This window comes from Poeciliopsis prolifica, unplaced genomic scaffold (genome assembly GCF_027474105.1).
Source record: "Poeciliopsis prolifica strain line A6 unplaced genomic scaffold, Auburn_PproV2 SCAFFOLD022, whole genome shotgun sequence".
Classification (NCBI taxonomy): Eukaryota; Metazoa; Chordata; class Actinopteri; order Cyprinodontiformes; family Poeciliidae; genus Poeciliopsis; species Poeciliopsis prolifica.
Window position 1 is genome coordinate 2,898,283 of NW_026562397.1, and position 21,365 is coordinate 2,919,647.

Genomic DNA, 21,365 nt, shown 5'->3' on the forward strand with positions numbered 1-21,365 from the left:
CGTCCGGATAAAGATCATGGCGAGCGATTGTTTTCCCGTCTATTCAACTTGATGTCTGATTGCAATCATACTGCAGTGTGGGTTGTGGGAAGTTTCTGACTGCTGGTTGCGTGAAGCTGTTTTAGACTTTCCAAGTCTTTGCCTCACTTTGTAGCACCAGCTTCTGCACAGCTGTCAGAGAACGCCTGGAGCTGAATAAACAGAATTTACAACCACACAGGCACACAGACGACAACACGACTGTGGGAGTGGATTTGAAAGTGGGCCACCGGCACATCAGCTGCTGTTTCCACACTAAGCGTTTCACTTCTTGTGTAAATCGAGCTTGTTTTTTAAGAGTGTCACTGGCACGTTATAATGTTCTGTCTTTACAAGCAAACTGACAATTTTGTGTGAAAAGGAAGACAATTTTTCACTAATATGAGCTCAAGATAATGTACTCTATAATACAACAGCACAAAACTTGCATTTCTCAAAGCCCACTTAAGGAATTAGTCTGGAGGGTTTTCTATTAAAGAAAAACCAGGTTTGGAGAGCGCTTTGTCATTGACTTGTCTAATTTTAGGGGGAAATTCTACAAATCCTCTCAAGTCAGAATTGGTTTCCTCTAACAATGAGCAATCAAAGCAGTAAGTGAAAAAAAATGAACCAAACAAAGGCTCTTTGGCAGAGTTAATAACTGCAAGTGAGGAATAAGGCAGACACATTCTTCAAGTGAGTAATGACACCACTCAGAGAAGTGGTCCAGAAGAGATTCTCGAGCAATCACGTGATTAATCCCATGGTTATAGCAGAGGAAAACTGATCGCACGGAGGAATTACCCACATAGCCACACTGGAGTTGGTGCTAATAAATAAAATCCTCTGCTAGTAGAAGTGAAAAAGATTTAGAGGAAACGCTGACAGGTCTATTTCTTTTAGCAACTAACTTTGCTCTTTTTGGAGAGAAGTCTGAATGCACAATTTAAATGTAAGCTGGACCAAAACAGCAAACTCTCCTCTGCTTAAAAGCCCAACTCTGGATTCCATTGTATATGTGAATACTAATTGCACTGGAAACTACTCCAAAAGCTGGAAACGGACTACAGCGCAAGGCATTCTGGGTAAATACAACTAAAACTAGTTGAACAACTAAATCAAACATGTAAGCCGAGGGCTAGCAGGGGAAATAGCTTGGAGTCTTTTACCACAGACAAAAGAGAAATCCAACAACTGCTACAATCTGGCACCACTTCATTTTGTCTACATTAGTGAAGGAAGTTGCGCTCAGAGTCTTCTTCAGAGGTTTTTGTGTCATTTCCTTCAGTGGTTCTCGGTGCAGCGGCACCACAGGTGAAGGGGTGGAAACACATTTTTCAAAGGGTTTAGTTAATTTGACACAGTACAGTGTGAATGCAAACTGCACCAGATGAAAATGTAATTTAGATTATGTAAAAATTGTGTGTGGCACATATACCTGCGGATGTAAAAAAACAAAAAAAACAGGATCCACTACATGCAGAAGGTGAGCCAGCAGAGGCAGCTGGATGCTTTCAGCAATGTTCTGCTGGGAAACCTTGAATCCCACCATTCATGTGGAGCTTACTTTGACTCCACACCATAGACATTCATTCATGGTAATCTCTGTAGGGTATTGCCTCTTTCAATAACATAATGCCACAAAGCAAAGCAAAGAAAAAAGAAACTGTTGAGGAAGGCTCCAAAGGGGCACAACAACGTGTCTGATGTGCTGAATTGGCCTCTGGCTTCCAGAACGAAGGGGATCCGTTTCTAACGTCTTGGTGGCAGGAACCGCAGCACACCACTGGGAATCAGGGCTGTTTTGGCATGAAAAACTCTCCCTAATGTCGTTAGGGAGGTGGTCACAATTTAATGGCTAGACATTATATTCGAAATAGCATTAGAAGAACGCAAAAACTCAATTTGTCTTGCGATTTGGAAATGGTGGGGCCAGTCAGCTCAAGTGAAATACATAACATTAATATTTACCTAAAATATCACAGTGTCCATGCAGCCTGTCAAAGCATAAAACAAGTCATTTAAGGAATCTATGTACCATGAGGTATGTTTTGACATACTTCTTTCTCATAAGAAAGAAGTTACCATTAAGTTACAGGTTTGCTTTGTAATCTGCTTTAACCTAAAATGAAACTAAGCAAAGTCAGGGATATTTTTTCTGTAAAAGGAGAGAAGCAAACTACAGGAACTTAAGCCAACTGGGATTTTTTTTTTTTTTTTTTTTACAAAGCTTCACATCTACTGCTACTTCATCCAGCCCTTCTGCCTGTTTACTTCTGATGAGTGATTCTGTGTGAGTTTCATCCAGCTAACAGGATCCACTTGAGTGCTGCTTTCACAGCTTTCTGTTTGCGCCTTGTTCTGAACAGACACTGCCCACCTTTTCCCTGTTCAACTTCAAATAATAATAATAAAAAGATAGACTCAACTCTCAGTGAACAAACTGTTCACATTTTGTTTCTTTCCATTCAGGGCCTCTCAACTGCAATTTCATTAAGGAGGAATGTCGCGTCCCGACTATTGGTGTAGCATATTTCATCAACAAGGCAGTTCGAAGTGCTCTACAGGATGAAAACATATTACAGTAACCAATTATGAAACAAGCAACAAACATTATGTTTTGACAAATTCCATCATCAAAATCATCAAGAATTTTAATTATCAAATGTATTGATCAATGTTGCAGCTACTAATAATTAACAGCAACTCTAAACAGGTCAGGTTTTTAGCTTTGATTTAAAAGAAGTCAGTAGTTGAGCATTTTTTGCAGTTTTCCAGATGTTTGCTCCAGATTTGTGGTGCACAGAAGCTGAATGCCGCTTCTCTGTATTCAGTTTTGGTTTGGAGAACCAGAACCAGACGACCCGAGTGGCCTGGACGGACAATACAACAACATCGGGTTTTTGATGTATTTTGGTGCTAAGACATTCAATGGTGGTTTTAGTGAGAACGCCAGCAGCAGCATTCTGGATCGACTGCAGCTGAAAGATTTTTGAGGCTGTGAAAACACAGTTGCAGTAATCAATGCGATTAAAGATAACAGACTCATAGAGGAGTTTCTCTACATCTTGGTGAGACATTAATCCTTTAATCCTGGAAATGTTTCTCAGGTGATAGAAGTCTGACCAACTGTCTTCCTATAAATCTGAAGGTCTGAATCTGGAGCCCATCACTATACATGATCTCTAATTTCTAGCTGTAATAACTGAAGCTGTGTGGTTTAGATCGTTCCTCTTTAACTTCAGTTTTGTTTGTTTAGATGGAGACGGTTTTGGCACATCCACACACTGACCTGCTCTAAGCATTTGTTCAGTGCTTGGATGGTTTTTACGAGTCACCTGGTGACGTCGTAATGCGAAGCTGTATATCATCTGTGTAGTTATGGAAACTAATTTCACTGTCGCTAGTGGTAGCATATTAAACAGCATAAGTCCCAAGGATGAACCTTGAGTTACCATTTTTCCATTTTTTTCTTAGATACAGAAAACTAATAATCTGATTGTCCTAACTTTTTCATTACTTGTATTCTTTTTTTTCTTTCTCATATTTTAAATCTAAATTTTGCTTCCACTCACTTTAGAGCTGTATTGTGGCATTTACTTTTACAATTTTTTGAATAAAATCTTTTGAGTATCTTTTCTACACCCCTCAAGGATACTCTCAATTTTAAATGAGAAAAAGACAAAAACAAAACCAAATGCATGATAAGGCTGTTGTCTTAATTTAGACACAATGGAACCTTCAGTGAAACATGTCTTAAACATTTGCCACAGCACTTCAGCACATACACCACACTAATGTGCTAAACACAAACCGCACATTTCAAACTAACAGCTGAACAAACATCTGTGACCAGAAAAACATTTTAACTGATAAACTGTGCTTCTCTCCCTCTCATTTAAAATCTGATCTGTGAAAATAACACAGCGGTTTCCCTCTCTCCCACTCACATTCAAACCGCTGGCCATTACAAGCCGCCGCTGTCGACTTTCATGCTCCACAACACAGCAGCCAAAGATCAAATGTGTGATCTGAGACATGAAAACTATAGAGAAGATAACCCACAACAGTGATCGCTGCAGAGTGGGAGAGAGGAAACAGGTAGATAATGAAAACACAGCGGGTTTGAAGGTTTGAAGTGTCTCGTTCGCTGACAGACAGAAGCGCTGGTCCTGAACGCGTTCCTGGTTCAACAAGCCTCCGACACGGCCGGTTCTTCTCCTTGGGACTGTCAGCCTTCAGCAGAGCACATCATCTCTCCATGAGGATTTCATCACATTAGCCTAAGCCGGGCGCACAGATAACAGCAGCTGCAGCAGCTATATAGTGTATGATCCACAGACAGGCTTGCAATCACCAATTAGAGCTATCACACACTCTGTAATTAGCAAGAGCCCCTGATTTCAGCATGTGTAAAATGTATTCCTATTATCCACATCACAAATACGCACATTCATCTAATTACCTAGCATAGTACATGAGTGTAATTAAAGTTAATACATTATGATACTCCAAAATCCAGAGATTACAATGCTGCAAGGTTTCAGTTAATTAAGAGTATTCACACATTGACAACCAGGGATCCCAGCCTCCATCTCCCACAGCCAATTAAAATTCAGGGTCAAAATGAAAGCGAGAGGGAGAGAGAGAAAAAGTTTCTTTAGTTGTTCATGTTTCCCAGCAAGAATACAAATGTGTTAAAGGAAGCACTATTCCTGTAAAAATTGTACTTTTTTAACACATCGAGATCACAGAAGCTAAATAAAACAAGAACTCCAACACCGGCGGAATAAGAGTTTATAAAAAGCTCAAAGACTTTGTTGTTTTCTTCAGTTGTTTCATCACGTTTTGGCCTTTGTCATTTATGACAAGGTAGTTATACAGGAACAGTGTTGGTTTATCATCAAGGTGTAAATCAAAAGGTGCATCCTCTAAAGATGTAGCAAGTGCCCTGTTACCCCAAAATTCTGTCCTTCTCAGAAAATTAGAAAATTTCAAAAGACCAATAAAGATGTTATGTGATTATATACGACCTTCACATGACAGCAGAGTAGAGAAAATTCACTGAGACATTCTCCACAAGGACGGTAAGCCCCTGGCTGCTGTATCCAAGCACGTTAATGGAAAGCTGAGTGGAAGGAAAAAGTGTTGCAGAAAAAGGTACACAACACTGTGGCACAACAATGCAGCTACGCTAAAGGGTGTAATCAAAAAGACATGCTGCACAGATGCAAACAAAAACCTTATATATAATACTCTATCATGTATTATGTATGAATTTCACTTTTTTTTAAATGAATTAGTGAAATAAATCAGTTTTTCAGTTATATTCTAAATTATTGAGCTGCACCTCTAACAAAAATAAGAATCTACATAAATTACAGGCTGACATTTTTTTTATTTTTTTTAACAGTTTCTTGTACACTTACAAAATTGAACACATGCAGTGAAAGATCAGGGCGTTATTAATCATATATAACAGTGTTACAATGCATCTATGTACCCAGACATCCTGAAGATAATTTTTCAAGCCAAGCAGAGAGGGAAAAAAAGAAGATTCAAGTGACTTTTAATGCAAGGACTCAAGTAGATTCTCTTGGGAACACAACGTTCCCTTGGATTTAAAGAGAAAGACGGGGAAAAGTCTAAATATTCAGCGAGCCGCGGTCGTGTGAATGAGAAAGCCTTGTTGGTTTCAGAGGTCAGAGGAAAATGAAAAGACTGGTTTCAAATGACAGAAAAGCAGTGGTAGCTGCAACCAAGGCATGTGGAATATAAACGTGAAGCTGCAGCAGCATGAGACCACATCAGGTGCCACTCCTGTTAGGCCAGAACAGGAAACTGATAATACAATCCTAATGCAGAATGTCCCAGTAGAAAGGTCAACAAGGCATGGATGCTTCAGAAAGTTTGTTTTCTCTAAGCTGTGATGGATTAAAGTAGATCTGAAGACCAAAGATGATGCAAATTAAAGTGCTGAAACACAAGCTAGCACAAAGCTAATGAGCTTCACTGTGTTTGTATTGACAAATCAAAAACCCAAAACATTGAAAAAACTAATTTACTTTAAATTAAAAAAAATACACAACTCTCGACTGATATCCCATTTGAAAGTGTTTACGTTGAAACAATAATAGCTTTTCTGAGATTTCAAGATGATATTTTATCCAATATAATGACCTTGGTAACAAATATGAGTTAATAACTACAACTCAGGAAGAAGGCAGACACATTAATCAAGGGAATACTGACACCAGTATATATGCAAATGTTCTTGTTTTAAACATTTTGAAATTGTAACAGTTCCTTGTTACAAATAAAATAACTTGTAATTTTTTTAGCTTTCATTGATTCCCAAATTAGCCACAGCTCGTAATAATGCCTGGATCTAACTTCTACTTTTGATTTATTAAAGGCATTTTCCAGAGGTTGTCTGTCGTCCATCTATTGGTTCAAAATAACTACAATGATCTTAATTGCAACAATTTATCTTAGATTAAAAAGGTGCTGGATCACTGGTTGCAGTTTTCTGAGATATTGTTACTGACAAGATGAGAAAATGCACATGTAGAATCACATAATGGGAGTATTGTCAGCACTACTGAGCACTACACGCTCCTTTCTCTGCCAGTGTCTCATTTATCTTGCACAGTTGCAACTGGAATGATTTTTCATGAAACAATTCAAACACAAAGACATTCAGCAAGCTGAGGTTTCCAAGCCATTGTCGGTATCCCACTACCTGACCTAAGGCCATGTCCTGCAGCTATTAATAATCCAGACGACCTTCTGTTTATGAAGAGTCTCTCAGATTTTCAATAAAAAATTGAAAGTCTGTTTCCGGTACTTTCTGACCCAGTCTTGACATTTTATCTCGCGGAAGCTACTCAGCCCTGCTTTTTCAGTCCGATTCACAGTAATCTGCTCATGACTTTAAACACATGCACTCTGCACTCCATGTATTTCCAGGATATTCAAGATCTTTGACAGTGGTTGCACTCAGAAGAAAAACAGACTTTTTATTTTTTATTTTTTTGCTATGTTTGCTTATACTAATTGAATTTAGGTATTTGCAACAGTTTCATGTTCAGTAAGTCTTTCCTTGTTTTCAGAAAGCCTAAAGCGTCTTTTCAGTTGGAGACATTTATTTTCTAATAGTGATTGTTAACAAAATTGTGATTAAACTGGACAATTTTATTCAACAATTACAGCAATTACAACAATCATATTTTATCTAATATATGTTGTTAAATCAAATCTACACTTTTGAACTACGTAACATAAAATACAGTTTGCTTCTCTCCTTAGTCCTGCTGTCATTTGAACCAGTTGTTAATAAAACTTTCATGTCTGAACTACTTTTAGAAACCATCCTTTGCTTCACACTTTAGGTGATGAGGAGAAACTTGTTAGAGTTACAGACAGAAATGAAAGGAAACAGGTTAACTAACAGTGTTTTCATGTCTCATATTCTGGAAGAAGCTTTTCTACTGGAGATCAAAACTGCCACATTTCTTACATTTTCAGCTGGTGCGGTTCGACTTCACTCTGCACTGTGTCAAAACCTGTTCCCCTCCTTGCCTGTGGTGGCGCTGCACTAAGGACCAGTGAAAGAAATCCCATAAAAACCTCTGAAGAAACCAATGAGCAAAACTTCCTTCTTCATGAAATGCAAACAAAAACAGATTGGTTGTGGTTGATTTTAGTGGTTGTATGATTTCTCTTTTGACTTTGCCAAAAGACTACAAACCATTTTGCTAGAGACATGCGTTTGCTTTGGTTTTATTTACCCAGAATGCCCCGGGCTATTGCCCACATCCTATTTTTGGAAAGTTTTCTAGTCTACTTTGCCTCTGGTTTACTTCAACCAAACTGAGATCTAAGTTTTAGACCAGAGTTGATTTTTTTTTTTGGTATGAATCAGAGTTCAATTCACATGTCCCCAAGCGAACTGGACTTTCAAGGCAAACAAACTGCTGGATTAATGCAGAATAAACAGAGCTGGTGTGAAATCACTAACTTTAGTTGATGGTGATTTACTTAATAACATTTAACCATATTATGCCACCTGTTGGTAGTTGCATATTTGATCATCTAGAGTGTGAAAATATATACTTGTTAGTGGGAGTCAGAAGGTAAACCAGTGGAATCAATGTAATTAGTTCCATAAGTTTCTCGATAAATAAATACATAAAATGTTTATTTAATGATTCCATGCAGTAAGGCTAAAAGTAAATGAGATAAGACGCAAAGGTAAAATGAGCTGGAGATTTATTACAGATGATTTTTTACAATTGTTCAATTTTCTCAACTTACCGATATTTTATGACCAAAACAAAATCTGTCTTTCCATGTGATTACATCGTTTTGAATTATTCTACAAAGCTTCTCTGCTTAATGCATTGCTGTAATTTTGGAGACAGACAAAAATGAATGATTCCAGTAAGTTCTTTCAGGACAAAGTCATGAAAAAAGGCAATAAAAAGCACTCAAAAAAACACAGATAACAAACAAGGAAGAGCAGCTCTTTCTATTTATGGAGCTCGTTACATTTAGAAAGAGCAGGATAATGTTTGCCTTGTAGCATAGAATAATTACTCTGACAGAGGTCTAATGTGGTCCAGAAGGGCTAAATAGAAGCAATATCAGGGAGGGGAAACAGGAAACAATTTTAATGGATCAATAAGGTAGATTAGCTTTGATCTTTTCTCCCCCTAAAGGCTGGAAAACGTCTACTCCTGCTCTAGATTCTGTTATTTTCCTGCAGAGTGAAGATTAGAAAAGTCTTACAATCTACAAATTAAAGTTACACTAATTAGAGCTAAATCATTCTTTTTTATTTCTTATATCAGCCACAAAATTTAGACTGATGGATCCTTAGTTTCAGTTTAGTAACAAACTGGACATCAGTAATGACACAGCCAGATGTTTAAAGGGGCAGTATTATGAGAAATGTGTTTTTTTAGCTTCACATCATGTTAATGCTTCATCAAAATTATAACTGGAGTGTTGCCTTGATTCTTTCATGTGTGTTAGAGAAATCCTTGAATTTCCCATGGCAACCATTCAGCTGCACAAAATGGCTGAATGGACCTAGCTCTGCCTTTGAGATACAGCTCCTCCTCGGAAATGCAGTTTCCAAGCGTACGTACTTCCACCTCACAGACCATTCCTCCCTTTGACTCGCTCCTTCAGACTAGCCAGTAGGAATTAGCAAACACCTGGTGGAACTTTGCATCTCCTGAGCTCATTATAGGAGCTACATCTCATTAAAACACTGGTAAAAAACAACATTGTTAAAGGGTCAATAGAGGAGCTATGTTGTGATGACTTCCTGAAGATGGAGTTTCAGAAAGAACAGGAGTTTTTAAAGTGACAAATGCCCAATTTCAAGGCATTAAATTACACATTAAAATTAATTTTAATATATATTTATGCTATTTGAGTAGCATTTTTACTGCTGAAGCTATCATAGTTACTTGACTCTGCTATTAAATTGACAATGTGTCTGGAAAACACACAATACTGCCCCTTTGCAACAAAACCCCCTTGGTGAAACTATTGGGAATCATCACTCTGACATTGTGGGAAAAATACTGTGTATATCTGTGTCAACCATTCTGGGATTACCCAGATCTGATTTGCTGTGTTTCATGCTCAGTCATTCTCAAAGCTCTCCATTTTCAGGACTTTTGTTCTTTATTTCCAAAGCAAAGGACGGGAACATGAAAAGTGTTTCCAGTTGTGGATTTATAAGTCCCAATATTCAGTTAGTCGCACCAACAGCGTACTGACAAATCTTAGCGAGACTTTTGTCAGACAGCCAGACAATAGAATAATTGTTTAAATGTCTGCCACAGTATGTCACCATTTAAAAGATTACTAAGAAAAAAACACAGCCGTATCACACTCTGTCTCGTTTTTCCAGATGTAGATGGATGTCTCCTGCAGCTGATCCTGAATAGTTCATTACAGCAAGCAGCAAAGCCTTGACAGAACCTTTTCAGGGTTTGGAAAGAAGCATCTTGGGAGGACAAACACTTCCTCAGCCCCCTGGGGGGAGCAAACACGATGCAGTCATCTGTCTTAGTTATACAGGAGTGAGACTTGCTGACACAGAAGCGGGCTGTGGCAATATCTGCAATGTTTTATGATGCTGCATTAAACAAACTGATGGAAGGCCACAAAAGCTTATTTAAAACATAATGGCAAAGCATGTTTTGATCAGGAAAACTGATGGTGAAATAGGAAGGTCTGGGAGGGCTGTCGGAATCCACAAGAGCAGAATTCACATCGATACAGGCGACCTCTGACCCCAGATGGTATTTTGGGGAGGGCTCAGAGTGAATCAGGTCACAACAGAAAGATTTACAGCTCAGAGAAATCTGATGAATTGAAGAGAGCGAGGAGAAAGGCGGGACGAGGGGCGTCACTGCAGCAAGTTATCACTCCGTCAGCCGCGGGTCGGCCGTGTTTACGGACCTGTCAGCACCACGGTGACGCCGCTCTTGGGAGACCCCGGCCACCGGGGCGATGAGAAAATAATAGCTCCTTCTGTCAGAGCTCCAAGGGACAAGAGGTCTGATGGACATCAGAGGGAATTAAAGCCAGCCTATGGGACACATCCCATCCAACACCTAACCACAGCCCGTCCTGCACACTGTGGTCCATAGCTGTGTGTCTTGGTGACAATTGTGTGACAAAGACTTAAAGGGAGTCACATCTGAGGAGGTTTCTTGCATTTGCAAGGCAACCAAAAGGTTTTTGTTTTCCATGTGAAAAATGAAGGACACAATAGTTGTTTGCTGCTTAACTCAGACTCATAAATAAACTCAAATCTATTCATTTTTAAGCCTATAATCTGAGTAGAAACATTGCTATTCTGTTAAGATCAAGGAACACACCAGACAAGTTGAGGAGAGAGTGGTGGAGAGGTTTAAAACAGGGTCGAGCTAGCTACAAAGCAATATCCAAGGTAATGAAGATCGAATCTTTGTTCTAGTCATGAAATGACATGAACAAAAAAAATATCTAAATATGTTCATAAAATAATGAAAATGTGTTGGAATGTCCAGTCAAAGTCCAGACTTAAATCCAATTGAAAAAATTGTGGCAAGACTTGAAATTTGCCATTCACTGATGCTCTCCATCCAATCTGAGGATGAGCCCCTCTAGAATAAAACTTTTGCCGGATATTCTCTATCGTATAAAAAAAGTACGTCTGATTTGATCAGACCAACTATTTTCAATCACCCAACACTTCATCTTTAGTTTGCAAAGAAATAAACAGCAATCGATTACTTTCTGGGAGATTGGAGATCAATATATCCACAGCTCCGTGCTCCAAACGTAGCATAAACCAAATCCCTTAACATTACAGGAAGGCTCGAAGAAACTCAGAGGCAATGCAAAGCAAGCAGACCCACCGGTGATAAACAGAATCGAAAACTGCGGCACCATCCATAAAATCTGACTCTAAATCAGGGTGAGCCTCCATTAAAGGCTCGAGCGCTAGCTTAGTGGAGCTCATCATTAGTACAAACACTCAGAAATCATGGGGTAGCATCTGTTTTCCTGCACATCCTCCCACATCAATGCTGAGAGACGCAGGCCTCGGGGAAGAGGGGCGTGAAGACGACTATTCCCCTGCCCCTCACCATGAATAACAATCACTACCTCCAGGTAATTAAAGGGGACAAACGATGTCCACGGGGCCGCGGCGAGCCCATCATTAGTAAGGCACAACTACTGCGGGATGTGTACACACACACCAGGAGAAAGGGACTCCTCACACATTCATTCAGGAAACATAATGACCATTGATTTCAAGTGGTTCATAAGAAAGAACATTTCAACGCATCTATTGCCCAGATTAATCTATGTACCTGTTCTTTTTTTTACCTACCATCAACAAAAAAGTGAGAAGCACGCACACAGGCACACACACTGACAATATGAATTGTGTTCAGCTGCCACAAAAGAGGGTGTCTACTGCCTTTGTTTCCGCCGGGGGCCCAGACACAACGATGCGCTGCATAGTGATGACCCCAGCCTCCGTTACGGATATCTTCCCACATGCTACACACGTGGCACACGCAAGGCTCACAAAGACAGATGGAAGTTTACAAACGTACCATGCAAATCGATGTGCACGCGTGCGAAATTAGAGCTAAAATCTGAAAAATCAAACCAGATCGCACATCTGCGGCACAAACAGGCAATCAAAAATCAGCTAAGTGTGTGCCGTTCCTGGTCCCATATGGAGATGAGTACTGACATCAAACAGTACGATAGCGCTGAGTGTGCAAATACTTGCTTAATGATATAACCAGAGATAAATTAAACCAAAGGGATTTAAGCACCTTAGTCATTTGGTATTTTACAAAACCTGTCCCAAAAGAAGCTACAAAACAAAATACTGACTGATTGACTGACTGATTGACTGACTGTGTTTTCCGTTGATTACCACATTTATTTGGTGGGGCATAGGTTCAACAAGTGTTTTCCAGAAGCAAAATAGAAGCACTGAACTACAGCTACTCATCAAACTAAAAGGGAGGAAGGTAGAGTTAGTGAATGAGACGATGGAAGAAAATAAGTCATGTTTTAGTCGAATAAAAACAATCGTTTATCAGTTGCCCTCTGTCATCTCAGTTCAGCATTTCTTGCAGATACAGGGCACTTCCGTATAAGACACCTCAGACACCTCCGAAATGAGTAACACCCCAGCATCTCCCACTGGGATCTAAGCTGTTTTATGAGTTTTAAAAACCTGCTAAATAATGCAGAATTTTACCACAAGAGGAAACGCAAAATAATAGACCACAGATACCCTGCCAAATGGTGGGCAGAGTGGGTGCCATTGATGTAGAGAGTGTCTGGGTTCTTATGTGGACGTTTATCACACTGTGAGTGTGTTGCTGCACACTGGGGTCCAGAGGAATCAAGATTCAGCACAAAGAAAGTGGTGAAGGGGGACGAATTTCCCTCTCTGCTCCTGGAGAGGGACTTCCATTACATTACACTGAGGTGTGCATGTAAGGCTGCATGGATGACAACTGAAATTATGCTTTTAAAACAAGAATAAGGCGTGAGAATATCTATTTTTCCTGTAGTGAATTAAAGTGTTGCACTTCTTGATTCAAATTGTCTGGATGTGTAATAGTGTTTGTATTGCTCAAGGTCTCAAACCTTTCCCAAGTTTGATCAGGTTTTCTTTCTGGATTGCTGTGTATTTACCTTAGTAATTTTCACTATCAACTCTAGATTACCATTTCTATCTTTAGACAGTGGGCTGACCAGTTCAATGAGCTTTTCAAAGCTTCTCGTACCGCTTATGTTTGGTGTGAAGGAGACTAAACATATGGCAGTGCTTCCTTTTATTCAGGGATATGTGCTAGTTTGTGTTGGGGGTTTAATGTGAAAAATGTGAAACAGTACAAAAGGCTTAAATACATTTTAAAGGAGTGATATCAGTGTTGGAAATTGTTTGGGATTCTTTGTTTACATTCATGAGATTATTAAGCTACAGGTCTTGATGCTCATGACCGATTCCAAAGTTTTGCTGAAATCCGACTTGCTTTTGCGTGGTCGTTCATATTATTAAATGCGACTGCAATCAGATATCTGTGTGAACGACTAACCATCCCAAAAAAATATAAGATGAAGGGAGCTAATAGAAAATAAAGCACAGAGAAGTCTGATTGGATGTGTAATCATAGCCCACACTGGTGTGATTAGGATATGTCATTGACACAGTCTGTCATAAGTTCATAACTATAATTTTCAGACATTATTTATGTCCGGATTTATCGCGTCTGGCTTTTGCTGGCGCAAAATTATGTTGCATGTCTCAAATCAATGAGATAAAATGGTCCTTGAACTAAAAGACTGGACACAGTTGGAAAACAATTGAATATGTATTCAAGTTTGTATCACATATGGAAGTGACATAAATCAAATATTTTTAGGGGTTTAAAGGATGAAGAGATCAAGAATGGGCGGTTTAGACTGCCATAAAATAGTAAAAAATGGGTCACATATGAGTAAAAATATATAAAATATTGGATTTGTTTCCTGTATGAACATAGCCATTGGTTCGGTGTTTTGTGGTAATCTCCATTACGCCAATATTCGCTCCTTTAATAAAATTTAACTTTGGTATATTCAGAAATGAAAATTTTAAACATATTTCTTGAAGTAAAAGTGAACAGTAAAAGCTTTTTGAATCCATGAAATGGTGTTCTGTTCTTACATTAGACTTTGAACAGTTGGATGTAAGACTCGCTGACAGATCAAGCACTTATCAGTTGATGGAGAGGAATAAAGCAGCTTACAGCAGGTGAATAATACAAACCTTTGAAAGGAACAGCAGTCTTCCTTTAAGCATTTCCTCAAACACTAAGTGACAAGCCTCAGTGGTGTCCGTTATGTTTTTTTGTAAAATATTAGCTACAGTGAAGCCCAGAACCAAGCAGCAATGGGGATCATTCTTTGTGTGGGTTACATGACTACCTTTGGAGTGCACTCATTTAGAGACAAATCATTGAGCACACTCACTGCTACATTCTCCATCTCTTCAATTTCACACTTTATGGAGCTCTACATCGGTATGGCCACACACACTTTTTACAAAACCCAATGCTTCTTCCATGGCAGGAACCTCCAACATCGAATACAAATCCAAGTTAAGGAACATCCCTCATTGCACAGATTCATTTCTAAATTAGCTTAATGAAAATCTATTGAAAAAGTTGCTCTTATATATGGTTTCTCATAAAATACTAAATTCTACTTTTCATGACAACAAACGTCTTTTTGCTTTTATGTTTACCATCTGCTTCTGGCAGAGATCCATTTAGACAGTGTGATTGTCTGAATGGTGTCTTAAGATCAATTTCTTGTTGGAAGGAGAAACTCCTTCCAACAAGAACATTTTCAAGTCTTTTGCAGCAAATAATAGATTTTCAGTATTTTCTGTATTTAGAAGAGAATCAGCACATGATTCTTTAATTACTAGCCTAGAAAGAATACAAGTTCTTAGAAATCGATTCTCAGTATCTGGTTATTTACAGAAGTAATGTTATATCCAAAATTATTTTAAACGGATTTATGTATTTTTCAGGCACATAGTGCCATTTTATAGCACAGTCAATTTATCTTTAGCTATTATAAAAATGCTGTACATACCAAATGTGACATAAACGCAATTTGACTTTGCAATTCAATGCCATAAAATTGGGCTTCTGTCTCTTTAAGAAACTCCTACTTTTTCCAAAATCTGCCGACAGCATGTCATCAAAACAATTTCCATCCATTATGGGATTTACAGCATTTTTTAGGGGCAAACATTTTTATGAAACTGGATTCGACCGGAATTGACACTAGCATGGTCTGACTGGATTTTATTTGGGGTATCAAAGTCAAAGGTACTAAATACAAATCAATACCATGTTTTTGAGTGAAAAAATGTAAGTATTTTCCTTCCATTTTATAATTAAACACTGTTTTGCTTTTAATTATCATGTAACATTAATGGACATTACAGAAGTGAAAAGTTTCCAGAGATGTCGATACTGTTGCAGGGGCCTGTATATGTGTGTGAATCAGACAGTAGCTCTGTACACATGCATGCAAACCTGTTGTGACAGATTTTTGTTCAACCATCTCCCCCTGAGGTATTCACCTGCACCAAACGCCACACGGTTCTGCAAACTGGGCCTTTTATTTACAGAGCACTCAATTTTCTTGAAAGGCAATCATAGATTTCTTAATCTCCACATCTTTGATCACAATCTCCTCTTCTCACACTGGTGAACAGAAATCTGTCTTTTTTTGCCTTCCCATTGTTGATGCCTAAATCTGTTTCCTCCTCTTCTCACAGCTTTAAGACAAACTTTCACAAGCAGAATTCCTTGCTTTAACCATAAACCATGCATAAAACTTTGAAAGATAAAATGAATAGCTGGGTTTTTAGGGTTAATTTTGCAGTGGTTTGCGGATTTGCTATTCTTAGGCAGAACACATTTCAGGGTTTCCTCTAGGATCTTTTTCAACCGTAGTAATGGGCTGTTGTGTGGAAAGGCATGTGATAAGACAATCAAATACCACAATCTCAAACATACACATGAAGGCTAAACTATATTAAATAACAACGTTGCTATTGTTCAATTCAACATATCTTAACATTAGGGTCGTTTTCAGAGGTTCAAATTAAAACTGCATTCAACTTAGCCTTCCTTAGGTATCTCTACTTGAGACTGTGGTCTTCACTCCTGAGAGCAGGAATGTGCACAGTGGTCAGCGACAGAACCAGCCAAGCAGGAACCAGCGGTGTGGGTTTTTCAAAATAAACTCCAACATTTCATTAGATACGGATAAAAAAAACATATCACAATACAAGGGTTTTATATTGGTCAGTAACAATAATTACTGATAGGTTTAGTTTTAAATATATGAAATACTGTCAAATTGTTGACATGACAACCTTTCCTGTTTTATCCAGTTTTCTCTGGAGGAACTATCCTTATTTTATTCTTTCATTCCATGTTGTTGTTTTTTTAAGGGATTTTTTTTTTTTGTATTACTTTTTGTTTTTAAGACGTTACGAGGCAAAACTTGAAACCTGAAGGTGTGCAAGTTACTCAACAGGTTGTTGCTAGGCAGTCAATGAGTGAGTGAGTTAGTTGCTGCCGCCCACTTTGCTTGGCTGGCCGCCTTTCCTTTCCTTACGTTGCCCAGAATGTCATGCTGTTCTGGATTGGAGTGCTGTGAAATGATTGAACATTGTAAAGGAATAGATATATATTTATTGATACATGTCTATCACAATATATACTGCTATTGATTTATTGCCCAGACTTATATTTTACATTTATAATCATTTAAAGCTCGTCATTTTTAGTACAAGTGTGCAAATCTGTCATATGCTTTAACATTCTTTGAGCATATTTTTGAAATATAAAAAATCCTTCTGATGGTGCGGCTTTTAGGGTTTGCTCAACTACATATGGAGCAAACCCTGCCTTCATACAGACCGAAAATCCTCCCATCAGAAAAGCTTCATTGTTTTCCCTCAGACATGACTAATTGACTCGCCAGCACGGGTGACCGACATGCCATCCGCAGGGCACCGAAGTGACAGCGTCATGGGAAAATGATGAGACCCGATGATCACTAGCAGCACTCGACCTTTCGCACGTGAGGTCAAATGTCAGGAGGAACGAGGGTCTCCATGATGTAGGAGCCACAGCCGCGGGGCACTGTGGGGAGAAGCTGCAGACCTATAATGGGGAGGAGGGGTTGGAGTTTTTCAATCAAGCAGCCTTGCAGGACACTGGTTTCCATGAGTTTTGACAGAGGAATGAAAAATAAAAACAATAAAATGAAAATCAATCCTCATCAGCCTTGGGGCGTTCCGGCGTCTGCAGGGTGGAGGAAGATGAAGGAGAGGGATGGCAACTTCCTTTATCATTTGCACCTGACAAGAGGTTATTATGTTTTTCCAAGTGTCTAGACAGAAATGCTTCATCTGCTAAAAAAACTGCAGACTTCTTAGAGAGCTTTCTAATCTCTAAACTACTGAATACAAATGAAAGAGAATCTTTTCTAAACAGGGATGTTCGCTGCAAACACAGCCTGAGTTTAGCAACGCAGCTCTGATGGATTCATGTGCAAAATCCTCTCTGTGTCTCGCAACGAATCATTATTCACACATTAGTTAGTGTTATTGGTTCTTCCCGTCTCACTCCCCAAATATCACCGTAATCCTGTTAGATGAGATCTATTAATGTTCTGCTTCAGACTGCCACGCGGAAATTTCCAAGTCTGCCGATAAGCCCCAAATGTGCCATGAAGGCATATCTGGTCTTCCTCTCTGGATTAGAGAGACTGAGACGACCGCAGACGTGTGACCAGCAGCTCGCAGTGGGCAAAGCCACACATCCAACACAAACAACCAGATAAAAACACTTATTGCTTCACTTCCTTTTTCTCCTTGAATTTCATACATCTTTTACTGCACAGCTTTATTTTATCCCAGTTTTAGATGCAGGAAAATGTTTCTTATCCAACATGTTGTGACAAAGAAATTGCTTTAAGTCTTCCAGATTTATTAATTTGTTAATAAATCTGTAAATCCATTCAACATGGCAGCAGGTGTACAATACGCGGTTTTCCGAAAGTATTCTTGTTAAGTGAAATATGGGAAACAAACAAGGAAAGAATGGTTGCATGTTTTGGTGTATAGTTGGTTGGTGTGGACTGTAGGTGTACCGTAATCATCTTAAAAATACCATTATGTAAGTGTATCGCAATATTTTAAAAAGGTTTTTTTTTTTTAAATTCACTACATTGTAGAAATTAATCTTATTTATGGCCAACAAAATTATATGGATAAACTCTGGCTTAATCATTGTAATCATTCATAACTACATATTATATAACTAATAGATTTGAGAAATACAAAATTAAGACATTTGAAATGTAAACACTACTTTCACATCAAACGAGTCACATGATGAACTTCCGGCTGTTGCTACTGCTGAGAAAGATGGATGGTGGGACGATAATGGCACCACAAAGGATCTGTGCACCACACATAGCAATGGTCCTGAGTTCAGTTCTTTACAGAGTGAGAAGGATTACAAATTCACATCAGCTGGTAATGGATCAGGCTGTCAGCCAGGCCACAGTCTCCTGCTGAACAAGACACACAGTTCTTAGATAATTGTGGTACTAAACATTATTACTGTGGCAACTTGAATAGGTGCCACATGGTCATATTTTTTATGAACAGAAATATTCAGAAATTTTAACGCTTCTTTAGGAAGCCTCGTTTCAGCTAACTGACACGGGATGTGCAGCAACAAGTGGGGGAAGGGCTGTGTTAGAGTAAACGTTCATCCCTATACTTTTTCAACTGTGACTTAATATTTTGGGATACTTTCTCCAGTCACTTTCTGCAACTATTGTTTCCTGTAAAAGCCAAATAAAGCAGGCACTTGACATATTCCAGAATAATCTATAATTTGGCTTTTTCCAGAACAGTTATACAAGAATTACATAACCCAACATTTATACATGGTTGCCTTAAAAATAAATCAATAAGAAACTTTAAAGGAGTGGCCACATGGGGCCCACCCTGAGTGGAGCGAGGGGCTTAGTAAAATCTTAGCCATATGGGAAAGACTGATGTTTAAGTGGCACACTGGAGGACAAAATGAAAAATCACAGGGATAAATAGATGCATAAATACATGAAGAAAACATTTTTGGAAATTATAGGCATAAAAAACAGTGGAAGGGGAGGCGGGAGTTTAAGGAGCAGCAGGGTGGCCCTTGGGGTCCCCCCTTGGTGGCGCCAGTGAATTATATAGGGATAAAAAAAAAAAAGAAAAGAAAATAAAACCTCATATTTGTTTCTTTGATCAGTGACCTACTGTGTAAATTTCCCCTGGCGTTTTCTGCAAAGATGGTTGGATTTACTGAGCAGGAAACAAAAATATGTGGGAAAGAAACGGAAGCTACAGAACAGAGCGCGTCTCTTCACCTGTCTGTACATCCTTCCAGATTCATCTCCCAGACATTAACACACAATTTATCAAATAATCAAAGCAAGTTGTTTTTTTTCCCCTGAAAGTAAATGACAGTTATAAACAGCCAAGTTCGGATATTGTCGTAAAACCACAACCATGGCGTCATGTTTTTAAATGTATTTATTTTTATTTGGTCTCAGGAGAACATGAAAGCAAAGGTAGACAACAGAGGAACAATGGAAACTGTTTCTTATCACTGATGAAACTCCACCTCTATCGATTCAAACACACTGGATTCTCCCCAGTTTCAGCTGGAAATCAGAAGGTGGCTTCAATTCTAACATTCAACGACTAAAAAAAGATAAAAAGTCCAAACGTCTTTCTGTAGAAACGACAGCTGGGCTGCGCGTCTAAGCCTCGTTTCTGTCTTTTCCTTCCTCGGTGCGTCAAGTCGTGAGTCCAGCTGGGAAACTTTCAGCACCAGGGAAAGAGAAGAACAGCTCCGGAGCGCCGCGCGAGCAGGAGTCAGGTCTGTCTGTCAACAGGCTGCTTTACAAAGCTGCGATAAAAGTATTTGTTATAAAGGATTTAATTCCCCTCAAAATATGAAACATTCATATTCAGCGGTGATTTTAAACAAAACAACAACAAAAGACGTAGTAAAAGTTGTACTTTGCTCTATGAAGCACCTACGTATATCCAACATTTTTTATACTCAGTCCGAGAAGCCGCAGCTCAGTCTCTGAATCGCACCGACAAAAACCCGACAGCAGCAGAAAAGCGTTTGTCCGCGACAAGCCGTGAGCGCTTCTTCGGCCCACAGAGAAAACGCAAACTGTACTCACCTCTCCAAAATGACGCACAGCTTCAGAGAAGCCTCCCTAAAGGCAGAGCAGCTCCATACCGGCGGGCTGAGCAAAACTTTAGTTCGCCGCGCGCGCGCACGAGAACTGCACCGGCGGCCGGAAACGGGGAGACTTCAAACAGTGACAGAGCGGAGGCGAGGAGTCCGCTGCTTTAAGGATGAACCATTGTTAGGCAGAGTCCTGCGATAAGTCTCATCCTTTCCGGGTGGAGAAAACAACGTGTATCCTATGCGGTGTTGCGGGCTGCGGTGCGGTTAGTGCGGCGGGGGAGAGTGGGGGAGAGCCCGGCGCATACAAATGTGTCCATGCTGCTTCAGAGGGGAGCAGCGGCGTCAGCCTCCCCGGGTCCTAACGCTGCGCGCGAACAATGGCGCCGCAATCAAAACGGGATTCCTGCTGAGCCACGGGACAGTCTGATGGTTTGTGGATGGTGTTGTCCTGTGGTCTGTTTAGAGAAGAGTGAATTCTGAGATTACGGAATAAAAACTTTAGGGAAAAAAAAAAAATCAGGAATGAATTCAAGAGAATGCTCGTGGCTGGTGCTTTATTTTCTGATGCTCCTTCATAGACACTCAGAAACCTTGAAGATCCAAGTTGACCGAAGCTTAAAAGCTCAACACTGAGCAACAACATTAAAGGGTATTTGTATAACAGAGTTCTTCGTCAGAGCCGGCCCAAGGCATACGCAAGCTAAGCTGTTGTCTCAAGCTAAAGAGGGCTGGTGGAAAGTCTGGCTTCATCTCAGTAGAGTGTGTTCGTCTCAGTAAAGAAGAATTTCATGAACAAAGTTGACTTACTTCGGTAATTCAATCAAAGGGGCGGTATTTATTTATAAAAAAAAATCATCTTTGTTGTAATCATATTCCCTAATCAAAACCTGACCTGGAGTGTTGCCTTAAATCTTTAATGCCTCTTTGAGAAATCCTTGAGTCTCCCATGGCATCCAA

At 39.4% G+C, this 21,365-nt stretch overlaps 1 protein-coding gene across 1 annotated transcript in view; it reads right to left on the bottom strand.

The window, feature by feature from the left end:
- robo1 (roundabout, axon guidance receptor, homolog 1 (Drosophila)) overlaps window positions 1-20,701 on the bottom strand; it is a 300,678-nt gene extending 279,977 nt beyond the window's left edge. The window contains exon 1 of the mRNA XM_055045468.1: window positions 20,398-20,701. The gene's annotated coding sequence lies outside the window, so the exon portion shown is untranslated. The remainder of the gene's footprint in view (window positions 1-20,397) is intronic.
- Window positions 20,702-21,365: the final 664 nt, after the last annotated feature.